Source organism: Aotus nancymaae, unplaced genomic scaffold (assembly GCF_030222135.1).
Source record: "Aotus nancymaae isolate 86718 unplaced genomic scaffold, 86718_ANA_hifiasm-v0.15.2.pri h1tg000033l, whole genome shotgun sequence".
NCBI classification, from domain to species: Eukaryota; Metazoa; Chordata; class Mammalia; order Primates; family Aotidae; genus Aotus; species Aotus nancymaae.
The window spans coordinates 3321810-3334093 of record NW_026988447.1 but is presented as its reverse complement, the minus strand read 5'-3'; the positions used below and the strand labels follow the sequence as shown (position 1 = coordinate 3334093).

Below are 12284 nucleotides of genomic sequence, written 5' to 3'. Positions count from 1 at the left end.
TAGACTATCAATTTGAGTTTGTCTTATTTGTTTCTTGTGATTAGATTGGGGTTATGAATTTTGTAAAGAATCGCACAGAGGTGAAGGGCCTTTCTCACTGCATCACATCAAGAGGTACATGCTATCAATAAGCTTATTACTGTTTCTGTTAACCTTGGTCACTTGGTAAGGTGGCATCTGTCAGCTTTTTGCTTAGACTAATTTTCCTTTTCCATACTCTGTTAGAAATGAGCCACGAAATCCAGCCTACAATCCAGGCGTAGGGATGTAAGTGTAACCTATAGTAGAGAGCCGTCTCAAAGAATTTGTAAAAATATGCTAGAAGCATCACATGACTAATAAATATTTTAGAGAAAATACTTCAAGGCAATGCAAATATTTTGTTTCTCCTTAAAGTGTTTTCTACTAATTTTAGCATTCATTGCAAATCTTGCCTGCCACAATTATTACTGGGATGTTCTAATGGTGATTTTTAAAAAAAATTCTCCCATTCTTCTACATTTTTTGTTTGCAAATTTTCTGCAAGAAAGATTTCCTCTTTTTCATTTACACATGTATTTAAATATTTACTAGTCTCAGTATATATTTGTGGATATTTATTTTATTATTTGTGTTATAAAGCAAAATGATCTTTTATTGCTTGTTAACCTTATATTTTAAAACATGCAAATACTGCAGGATAGAAATACAAGTGACTTAAAAATCATTTTTGTAAAATATTTAAAATAATTGAAAAGTTTTACAAACACATGGACATGCAGAAGGGAACAACACACACTGAGGCCTTTAGGAGTGTGGAAGGTGGAGGAAGGAGAGCATCAGGAAAAAGAACTAATGGGTACTAGGCTTAATATCTTGTGATGAAATAGTCTGTATAACAAACACCAATGACACACATTTACCTACCTTACCAACCTGCACTTGTACCCCTGAACTTAAAAACAAGAAAAGAAAAGAAAACCTTTAATAAAGACTTTACACATTTAATGTATATTCGAGTCATCTGAGGAGCTAGAAAAAAGCTGATTCTTGGCTCTCTCTATTACGATTTAGAAAATCTGTGGTAGGGCATAAATTTGGCATTTTAACAAATATATCATATGATTTTGATAATGCACATGAAAAAGTTTGAGATGCATTGCTTGAAGTAAACATCAATATAACTCATCATTGTTTAATATGTGGGAAAATATAGTACTTGGACTTCTTCTTTTTATTTGTGAATAAATTGATTTGTAGAAACCTGATTGGAGAATCTTCAGGAAAAAGTTGGAAAATGATCATGTATTAAGTAGAAGTTTCAGAATGTCATAGTTCAATATTATATACACTATTTACCATTTATGCAAGCAAAAGTATAAATATTGTCTATCAAATTTGAAAATGATATAACATTAAAGTGTTCTAACAGCATCAGTTCAGTAAGTATAACTAAACAAAAAAGAAGGTTCACAATAAGTAGCTGAGATGAGAATAATTTTTATCTTTTCAAATATTTCACTGATTATCATCCATTTTATAGATTTCTTTGTAGCACTTGGTAGGTATAACTAAGGGATGGTTGCAAGGGGCAGTCATATGAGAAAGAAACGTATACTAATTATTTGTTCACTGTGTTTAATGAGAACATATTAAAAGAAGCATGTAGCTTAATAGTGCTTTATTTTCCTACTGCTATAATCTTTCCAAAAAAGTCACATGAGCCTTTTTTGTTCTTATGCATGAAATCAAATGTCCTTAGCCCAGGAAAGACAAATGGTAGTGGCTCTTCTACATTACTCAGTTATGTGGACAGAAGCTAACTACTTGATAGAAGAAAAATGCTGAAATGACAAAAATCTATAACTCCCATCTGATGTAGTTGTTAATAGGGCAGATTTTCATAAGGTCTCAGAAGGCAGAATATTTCATGTGTCTATGCAAATTTCAATTAGGTGCTAATAATGTCTTTTAAGCTATGCAAAGGCCTGAAATAAAAGCTACCTGCATTTCACAGTAAAATCAGATTCATCCTATCCTAGAAACTAACAGTTGAAAGAAGAGTTCTTAGAAAATAGGTCCAGAAAAATAATGCATCTTGATCTTGTATCTACAGTATAAGCATAAATCTTTCACACTTTAATAGCCCAGATGGACTTAAAATAAACCAAAAATGCTGGGGCCTGGGGGTGAAGGTGGAGTAGTGTCTTCTTAGTCATAAGTGCTTGGAGAAGTACGGGAATAAAAACATGGGGCTACATTCTCAGCAGTGGCGTGAGGGATAAAAACAGAATTCCTGTAGCTTCAAGGTGACCTGGTTGAAGAGTTGTTAGCATGCAAAAAATGTAATTAAGGGGCAAGTATTTATGTCAGGAAGAGCTTCTCATTAAATGCCTCCCAGCAATAAATGCACTTACCATGTTTTCAGTTGTCTTTGACATATTTTTGAAAAAAGAGTGATAAAATTACTTATTGACTCCACTTTGGTTTATAATGGGAGGCTATTCCAACAATGAGTTTAGACTAAGAATGTAAAAACCATAGCACCTTAAGAGTTCCAAGGGCATAGTAAAGAAAATGATATGGTAAGAGCACATTTACTCATTACCAGAACTAAGGCATATAAGAATGTATTTTCTTCTAGTTGAAAGTGTGCTGCAACTGATTTAGCCATTTAGTGAATATATAGTCACCCTTGGAGTTTTACAAACTACTGTTACATTTATTCTATTACATATGAACTTTCATCATAATATGACTATATAAAAGCCACACACATATAGTATTACTAAAATCTAAAAGAATGTGACTGTGAAATTACTTTCAGGACTATCGTTTCATTTAAAGGTAATTATGTATGAGACTCATAACATTTTAGTAGTTTTGTGCTCTGGATATTATACATATTCATATCAACCTTTCAAAATAATTTACTAATCAAAAATGAAATGTTTTTATGCAAGAATGGGGCATCATATCAATTCAAAATCAAGGGTGGGTACTATAGGACTGCAGAATGAGAGTTGAGGCTCTGGCTTTTGAAGAAACTACCCGCCCTTTGTTTTTTGCTTTTTTTTTTTTTTTTTTGAGACAAAGTTTTACTCTTGTCATTCAGGCTGGAGTGTAATGCTGTGATTTTAGCTCACTGCAACCTCTGCATCCTGGGTTCAAGTGATTCTCCTGCCTCAGCCTCCCTAGTAGCTGGGACTACAGGTGCCCATCATCCTGCCCAGCTAATTTTTGTATTTTTAGTAGAGACAGGGTTTTGCTGTGAAGACCAGGCTGGTCTTGAACTCTGGACATCAAGTGATCTGCCCGCCGTGGCCTCCCAAAGTGCTGGAATTACTGGCGTGAGCCACTGCGACCGGCTTGCCCTTTGTTTACAAAATCAAACATATTCACCCAGGCATTTCTCCCTTTTCTCCCTCCCTCCCTTGAGCTTACATAACTTTTCCAACTTAACATTACACCTTCAATTTGTTTCCTTCCCCTGATTTCTTCTAATCACTTATGAACAAGTTAGGTTTCATGTCCAACAAAGACTCTTCATTGTACCCTGCTCACTTCTCTCTCTCATCATTTCTAAACTTTAGGTAAGCATTCCATGTATTTTGCTCACATAGCCCACTAGTCCATAATAGCTTCCTAGACACTTTTTGCCCTTATTACATTACTAGAATTGTCTTCCTTCAAATGCCAAGATCCCTCAAACTGCTCAAACAATAACTGTTTCTGAGACCTTTTGTTGCTGGACTCAAGAGGGAAAAATAAATAGATCTGGTGCTTAAGCCATAATGTCACCATTTTAATAATATTAAAATACTTCCTTTCACTTGATGCTTCATAAATGCATCAATGAACATAATTTTTACTTTTTAATTCCTTCAATTGCCACCAAGGCCTTTAGATTAACAACATATTGTTATGACATAACGATTTAAATGTCTCATAAAGTCTATCACAAAGGAAATTTCTCTTTACATTTGTTTCAGAGTCTTTTGAGAGAAAATCACAATAGCAAAATATAAAGGAAGTAAGAGATACTTTTTAAAAAACAGAATATTTAGGATTGAAGAATTGGTCATCTTAATTTTCTTTCAATGGATTATAAATATAATTCATGTTTGTTCTGTTGCTTTTTCTGAGTAACATATCCCACATAGAATCTATGCAGATATCTCCTTATGTCCAACAAGTACTTGCTTATCTTCATAATCCAATATTTGCAATTCATATTTAATATTCTATATCTGTAAATTTGAATTATATATATATATATAATTATTTTATAGTGCCATAACTAAATCTCCATCATATGTATAGCTAAATCCTAACTACTTAATTGGTATCATCTTCTGAAGCACATGGTATGCAATTAAAACATTTGAATAACTATCTTAACTGAAGAGTAAAACGTAATCAGTCAATCCTAATTTAGATGTAATTTTCTATATATGGAAATTAGAATTAAACATTAAGAACCACACACTTAAAAACTACATATTGCAATGTACTTCCTGGTATTGCACAAGGTGGTTGTCAGTTTTAAGTGAAAGTTAGACCAGGAACCCAGAGAGGAAATAAAACCTGTTGGAGCAGGTGTGAAGCAGTGAAAAAGCACCGGCCTGGGAACCAGGGGCACCAAGCTCTGAACAGACCCTGGCTCTATTGCTTTGTAACCTTTTGACCTTAAGCACAGAAAAGTACTGAAGTTTCTCTGTCTCCTCTCTAAAGTGAATCCTCCTTTCCAGAGTCCTTGGAGGACTGAATGCAGTGGTGGATATAAACAACTTAACTCAGTGTCTGACATATAGCAGATGTTAAATAACTTTCAGTTTCTCTCTTTATATATACCCAACCAATTATTTTTCAAGTTAAAATGGAATAAAAAATGTTATTCCTAAATGAAAAGTAGAAATAAACAGGCAAAAATGTCATTTCACTCTAGAGATGCAAGTTGCCATGGTAATGCAAATATCATCCTACTATTCTTTCTAGTTAGGTAGTAACAGGAATGTATTTTACCTACTGAAAACAGCATTTAGAAAAGTTTCAGTGTTACTAGGATTGGTGGATTTTTATAAAATCACTTGTTGGGAACTGGATCCAGCCCAAGGCCTATAATTCTCTTCTGCTGGAAAGAAAAGATAGGGCCTTAAAAGAAGGATTTCTCAAAATTGTGAGAGATTTTCCTTACTCTCCCTTGAAACACTAATCAGGATATTTCCTGGCTTCAAAGATAAATTTCATTTTCATAGTAGATTGAAAGAAAAGGGTAAAAAGTGTTTGGTTCATACTATTAAGTTCAATATTTTCTTTCTAAGTAATTTTTGAAATAAATGTGTCACTTACGCAAACCGTTGAGAACTGTCTCTGTGAGGGAACTGCTAAGGGACAACCATCTGTAGTACATTTTAATCACCAACAAACTGAGTAGCAGATGTGGAACAAAGAACTGTGATTCAGACTGACATCAGTGTATGAGATGTGTATTTCCTTCTCCTGTTTTGAGGATTACTGAAAATATATATGTTCCCTACATACTCTATATTTTCCTTTCAATATAATCCCTCTTAGCTGAATTCTTGTTTTATTTTCTAAAATATTGCTATTTTCTGAAAGAGTTATTTGAACAAGTATATAATTTTCAACTGTACCTTTTCATAATAAAAATCTGATGGTTTTGCAAAGTTCCTAACATTAAATAATGCATTTGTATTAGCAAATAAAAAAGAATAACACAAACTTATTAAATAATAGGACAGTAAGTCTGTAAAAACTTACAAACAAATGCACAAGCACACATATATGAGCATAGATAAGATGAGAAAGTGTGTAACAACATTCACAGTGGCTGAAATTGACGGTGAGGGTCACAGGGAACTTTTTTATTTCTGCCTATTTCCTGCATTTTCCAAATTTTCTGCATTAAATATGTATTACATCTTATGTTAAATGTATTTTATTGTTAAACAGTGAATAACTATTAGAACACATTCTATACATATAATTATAAAAAACATTCTGGTTTTTACCTGCTGATTCTGCAGATGTGAGCCTCAGACTTATATGAGGTTTTTAAAAAATTTCATTGTGAAATAGAACACACGAACATAAAATGTATATAAATATATTTTTTGGATTAAAAATAATAAAACAAACATTTAAAAATCCCCCACCAAAATTGAGAAGTAGAACAAATCAGTACTTGGAATAATGCCTCCCCATCTTGTTCTATTTCCAATCTGTACCTACTTTCCTTCTATATACATTTTAGATTCAGTTTAACATTTTTTTGGTGGGGAGAGACTGAGAGTGGTTAGGAAGCGCTGAAAACCACCACAGTCTTTGAGGAGCTTAGTTTGGAGAAGGTGGGAGGTGTTGGGAGGACGTCTTGTTGGCTCTTTGGAGTGGACTGGGAGGTAGGGAAACACACAAACTCCATTTCCCCTTGTAGGCGGGACTGCAAGGCCTGGGATGGTACATTGCACAAAGAGTTATTCAGAGGTTGGCTGTATGCATTGACAATTTTTATCTCCAGAAAGATGAGCAGGAGAGTACCAGGGAAAGCGTGGTAAAAGGTTACTTTCTGTTTCTCAACCTTTTGACTGTAAGAAGAATACTTACCATGCCCTCCATGCTACAAACTTGCAGAAACTGAGGGTAGCCCGTTGTGTATAGTTTACTTTTGACACTACAAAATATCAGGGGAAAGCGTGAACACAGTCCCCCACTACCACAAATTATGCAGTTGAGTTTCCCGAATTTGGGGAAATCTCAGGGGTCAGCACACCCTGAGGGCAACGGATAAACCCAGCCACGGGAAAATCACCTTTGCGATCATGGTATCTCCCCTGCCAGGTAAGAACAGACTCAGTTTAACATTTTTAAGGAAAATCTCTGTTGATTGGAATTGAATTGTACCTATAAATCAAATTCATAAAAAGTCAATTTGTGAAACTGACTTATCCTAACCAATCACATTTAGTCTTCTTTCAGTGTCTGTCAGCACAAATTTATAACATGCTGCATAGATGCTGCGTATCACTGGTTGGATTAATTTCCAGACATCTTAAAGATATTTTCTAAATAATTTTTATTTGTATGGAAATGAATGGAATGTATGGAGATAAGATATTTTCTAAATAATTTTTATTTGTATGGAAATGTATGGAATTTTGTTACAGTGTTCATATTTTTGTTAATTTATTTTTTTCTCTTGAACTGTTATTTCCTGGCAGAAATGTGTTAAACATTTTCCATTATAATGGGGATTTATAAATTACTTCATGCAATAATGTCTAATTTTGAAAGCTATTTAATGTACCGTTGACCTTTGAACAATGTGACAGTTGAGGCACTGACTCCCCACCATGCAGTTAAAAATTTATGTATAATTTTTGACTCCCCCAAAATTTAACAATAGCCTACTGTTGACTGGAAGCCTTACAAGTAATATAAACAGTTGATTAACACATATTATTCACATTATATGTTTTATATATGGTATCTTACAATAAAGTAAGCTAGATAAAATGTTATTAAGAAAATCCCGAGAAAGAGGAAATACATTTACTATTCATTAAATGGAAGTGGATCATCATAAATGTCTTTATCCTTTATCCTCATCTTCACACTGAGCAGGCGGAGGAAGAGGAGCGAGAAGAGGAGCTGGTTTTGCTGTCTCAAGAGGGGGCAGAAGCAAAAGAAAATCTGCATTTAAGTGAACCCAGGAAGTTCCAACTTGTGTTGTTCAAGGGTCAATTGTACATGAATATGTAAGTATGTAATTATCATATACTTCTAGAAAACTAAAACTTTTTTTTTGAGACAGAGCCTTGCTCTGTCACCCAGGCTGGAGTGCAGTGACACCATCACGGCTAACTGCAACCTCTGCCTCGCAGGTTCAAGCAATTCTCCTGCCTCTGCCTCCCGAGAACCTGGGATTACAGGCATGTGCCACCACGCCTGGCTAATAGTTTGTAGAGAATTGAAACTTTTATCAGTATGTAGTCAGGCTTTCTCTCTAGCAATTAATTTTGGCATGATGTCTAATTCATGTGTTATTATTATAGATACATCAGTTTGATTTGTTTTTTTTTTTTCAGGAGCAGAGGAAGAACAGAGAAGTAGTTTTTTCTTTACGTATTTTAAAAAGCACAACACTATATTTATTATTTCATTCAGTCTGGCATTTTTTCTTTTTTAATTGGTGAATATAATGCATTCATATCAATGATGATATTTTGGACTTCTCCCCATCATTTTTCTGTTCATAATTCTAGAAAATTGAAACTTTTTTTTTTTTTTTTTGAGATGGAGCCTCGGTCTGTCACCCAGGCTGGAGTGCAGTGGCCCTTATTCTAATGTTTTCTTTTCACTACTTTGGTAATTATATTCATTAGGCTTAGTTTTAGTAATTATATAGCTTTTAACTTGCATGCTTAATGACAAATGCAGTATATCAATATACTTACCTTGTCCTGAATTATATATGAGTGCTTTAGATCTGACTGCATCTTACAATTCATATGCCAGCTTTGTTTAATATGTTGGATCTACATATTCTTGACCCCCAAAATAAGTATGGATATCATTATTTTAATTTTTATTAATTTCTTGTATCTCAAACTTTCTACTTAGAATTAATTTTCAACAATCAGAGACATCCCTTAAAATTTTTTATCAGAATGGTCTGTAGGTAATAAACTCCGGTAAATTTTGAGTTTTTCCCTCTTTCTTTTTATTTCATTTTATTCTTGGGCTGCATTTCACATTTGCTGAGTTATATGGGTTTTTTTCCCTCCTATTTTGAATATATATTTATATTGCTCTCCGGCTTTGTTCTTGCTATCAAGAAGTAGGTAGTCCTTCCTAAGTGATCTGTCTTTTCTCTGTGAATACTTTTAAAGATTTTTCTGTCTTTGATATTACATACTCTCAGTGTAAATATGGGGTGTGTGTATGTGTGTGTGTCTGTGTGTATGCGTGTGTCTGTGTGTGTGTGTGTGTGTGTGTGTGTGTGGTTTTTCCATGTGAGATATTTCGGGCTTCTTGATATGGACTTGGTATTTTCAACAATTCTTGAAGTTGTCAAATATTATCTCTTCAAGTACTGCTAGATTTCCTTTCTCTCTGTTATTTCCTTCTAGAACTCAAGATAGATTGGTATATGTTAGACATGTTCATGTTATTCTTAGTTTTAATTAACAACTTTTTTATCATTTACATTTTTTTTTCTATGTACTGCAATTTGGATATTTGGTTTAATACTTCAGTTCACTAACTTTTTGAGCTGCATTTAATCCATTCTTTGTCTATTTTTAAATTTCACTTATTATTTTTATTTATAATGTTTCATTTGATTCTTTCCAAGTATGTTGGTCTTTTAGAAAATCCATTCTTATTTATCCCTAATTTATACTCTCTATTTTTTATAATATGTTATTGTTATTCAGTATTCTATGCCTAATAATTTCAACATCTTAAGTATTTTTGAGTCTAAGTCTACTGTTTCTTTTCTCTTGTTTTCTGCTCACACTCATATTAGAGCTTGTGTATTTGTGTTTGTGTGTCTGTAATTTTCAACTCTAAGCTCATGTTTCTTAGACCTTCAATTCAGAAGTCTTTAAAGGCCACTGTTAAATTTACACTCTTCGAGACAGGATGCATATCTGCACTTGGGGGTGCTACCGAATTGTGTCTTCCTCACATTCATAGGTGAAAACCCTAATCCCCAGTGTGACTATATTTGGAGATAAGACTTTAGGGAAATAATTAAGGTTAAATGAGATCATAAGTATGGAAACCTGATCCAATAGGATCAGTGGCCTTATAAAAAGAGAAAGAAAGAGAAGTGTCTCTGTCTCTCTTCTCTCCAGCATACAGAGGAAGAGCCATTTTGAGGATAAAGCAAGGAGACGACTGTCTAAAAGCCAGGAAGAGAAGCTTTATCAGAAAACAACTGTGCCGGAACCCTGATTTTAGATTGTGTAGTCATTAGAAAAGAAACAAAAATTATTTTTGTTTAAGCTACCCAACTGATGGCATTTTGTTATGGAAGTCTTAGCAGACTAAGACAAAGAGCACTATCAACATAATGTCATTTTAAATTTGATTCTCATTTTGAAGGGTTTTTGCAGACCCAGGTTATATTTACAAGTTTTCAGGGCAAATTTATTCTCTCTCCATTCAGTGCCAAATTCTAATCAGGCAAATTCATTCCCAAGTCACACTTACACTCAAGATAGAGCATTCTGGGAAAGAGAAGGACTTGCTAAGTAGCCTCTCCCATCATGAACGGAAAGAGAAAACGCAAGAGTTGAAAAATAGAAATGAAAGTAAGAAAATACAGTGCAGTGGATGGAATACTCGGTGAAACAAAGAAAGACAGTGATAGCAAGGAGAGAGAGAGTTCTAAAAGAACATAACAAGGCCGGGCGCGGTGGCTCACGCCTGTAATCCCAGCACTTTGGGAGGCCGAGGCCAGTGGATCACGAGGTCAAGAGATCGAGACCATCCTGGTCAACATGGTGAAACCCTGTCTCTACTAAAAATACAAAAAAATTAGCTGGGCACGGTGGCGCGTGCCTGTAATCCCAGCTACTCGGAAGGCTGAGGCAGGAGAATTGCCTGAACCCAGGAGGCGGAGGTTGCAGTGAGCCGAGATCACACCATTGCACTCCAGCCTGGGTACAAGAGCGAAACTCCGTCTCAAAAAAAAAAAAAATAAAATAAAAAAATAAAAGAACATAACAAGGGCATGGAAAAAAGGCTATAAAAAGTAGTACAAAGAGTCGGCACATCCCTAAGAGCAGAAGTAACGGGTATATATTGAGCTATGAGAAGAAAAGGGAAAAAAGTTGCTTGTGTACAAGTTCTAGTGCATGCCTGGCACTGTCTATGCATATTTACAATGTTAGCTCGTTTAGTCTTCTCATGGTGTTGTCAGGTAGGTATTTTGGCCTTCACAATACTTGATGTTTTCTGAATCTAAAGCTGCACTGGTAAAAATGATAATGAGTAACCACACAAGGCTATTTAAATTTAAATGAATAAAAATTAAGTAAAATAAAATTTAGTTTCTTATATGTACTAGCTACATTTCCAGTGTTCAATAGCTGCATGTGGCTAGCAGCTCTGTATTTGCATAGAGCAGACAGAGCATTTTCTTTATCACAGAGACTCTATAGGCCAGCATTCATCTAAAGTTGTCTTCAAAGAAATTCTTAATAAATAAATTTCTTACAATTCTGGCAAGGCATTGTATCTAGATGTTCCTCAAGTTTCAAGTTTTATGCATAGAAGAATGTATCTATTATAGCAAGCTTGCAAAAAGTATTTAGCATACCATTTAAAAAGTTAATATTATGTCTTACAATACTTGAAAGGCATGAATAATTTAAATACATTTGTTTTTGCTAAAAATGTCACGTGTGAACTAACATATAAAAAGACATATAAGCTTAAGTCATCTGAGACAATAAAAAACAAATATACACATATACACACCTACAAATATTTGACAGTTCTCAACCAGATTCTGGAGAAAAGATAATTTCTTCTAAACATATGATATATTTATAGGGCTTAAATATTAGACAGTTACCGTTATTTGTTTCTTTAATGATGAAGAATTCAATAAGGAAATGTAATATATCCAGTAATAGGATTTCTCAGTTGAATGGTCCAGACTGCTATCCACAATAACTGAACTAATTTACATACATACCCAAAAGAAAACAAATCATTCAACCAAAAAGACTCACGCACTCCTATGTTCATCACAGCACTATTTACTACAACAAAGACATGGAATCAACCTAGCTGCCCGTAAGTGGTGGACTAGATAAAGCAAATGTGGTACATATACACCATGGAATAGTATGCAACCATAAAAGGAATGAAATAATGTTCTTTGCAGTAATACGTATGCAGCTGGAGGCCATGATGTTAAGTGAATTAATGCAGGAACAGAAAACCAAATACTGCATTTTCTCATGTATAAGTAGAAGCTAAACAATGAGTACTCATAGACATAATAGACGGCAACAACAGAAACCGGGAACTACTAGGGTTGGGAACAAGGCGTTTAAAACTAGCTCTTGGTTACTATGCTTAATATCAGGGTGATGGGATTATCCGTACACCAAATTTCAGCCTCACACAGTGTACTCAAACCCATACGTGTACTCCTTGAATCTAAAATAAAAATCAGAAAAAGGAAACGTAATAGTTTTAACCTGAATTTTGTATGATTTTTATTCTAAACATTTAATTATATATTATTAATTATAATCAGTATT

At 34.2% G+C, this 12284-nt stretch overlaps 1 protein-coding gene and 1 non-coding gene across 6 annotated transcripts in view; both read right to left on the bottom strand.

Moving 5' to 3' along the window:
• The window catches only part of MARCHF1 (membrane associated ring-CH-type finger 1), an 883830-nt gene that overhangs the window by 234597 nt on the left and 636949 nt on the right, over positions 1 to 12284 (bottom strand). The window lies entirely within an intron of this gene.
• On the bottom strand, positions 6685 to 6848 carry LOC135277880 (U1 spliceosomal RNA). Its single transcript, XR_010345455.1, has one exon. It is a non-coding gene; the product is annotated as a U1 spliceosomal RNA (small nuclear RNA).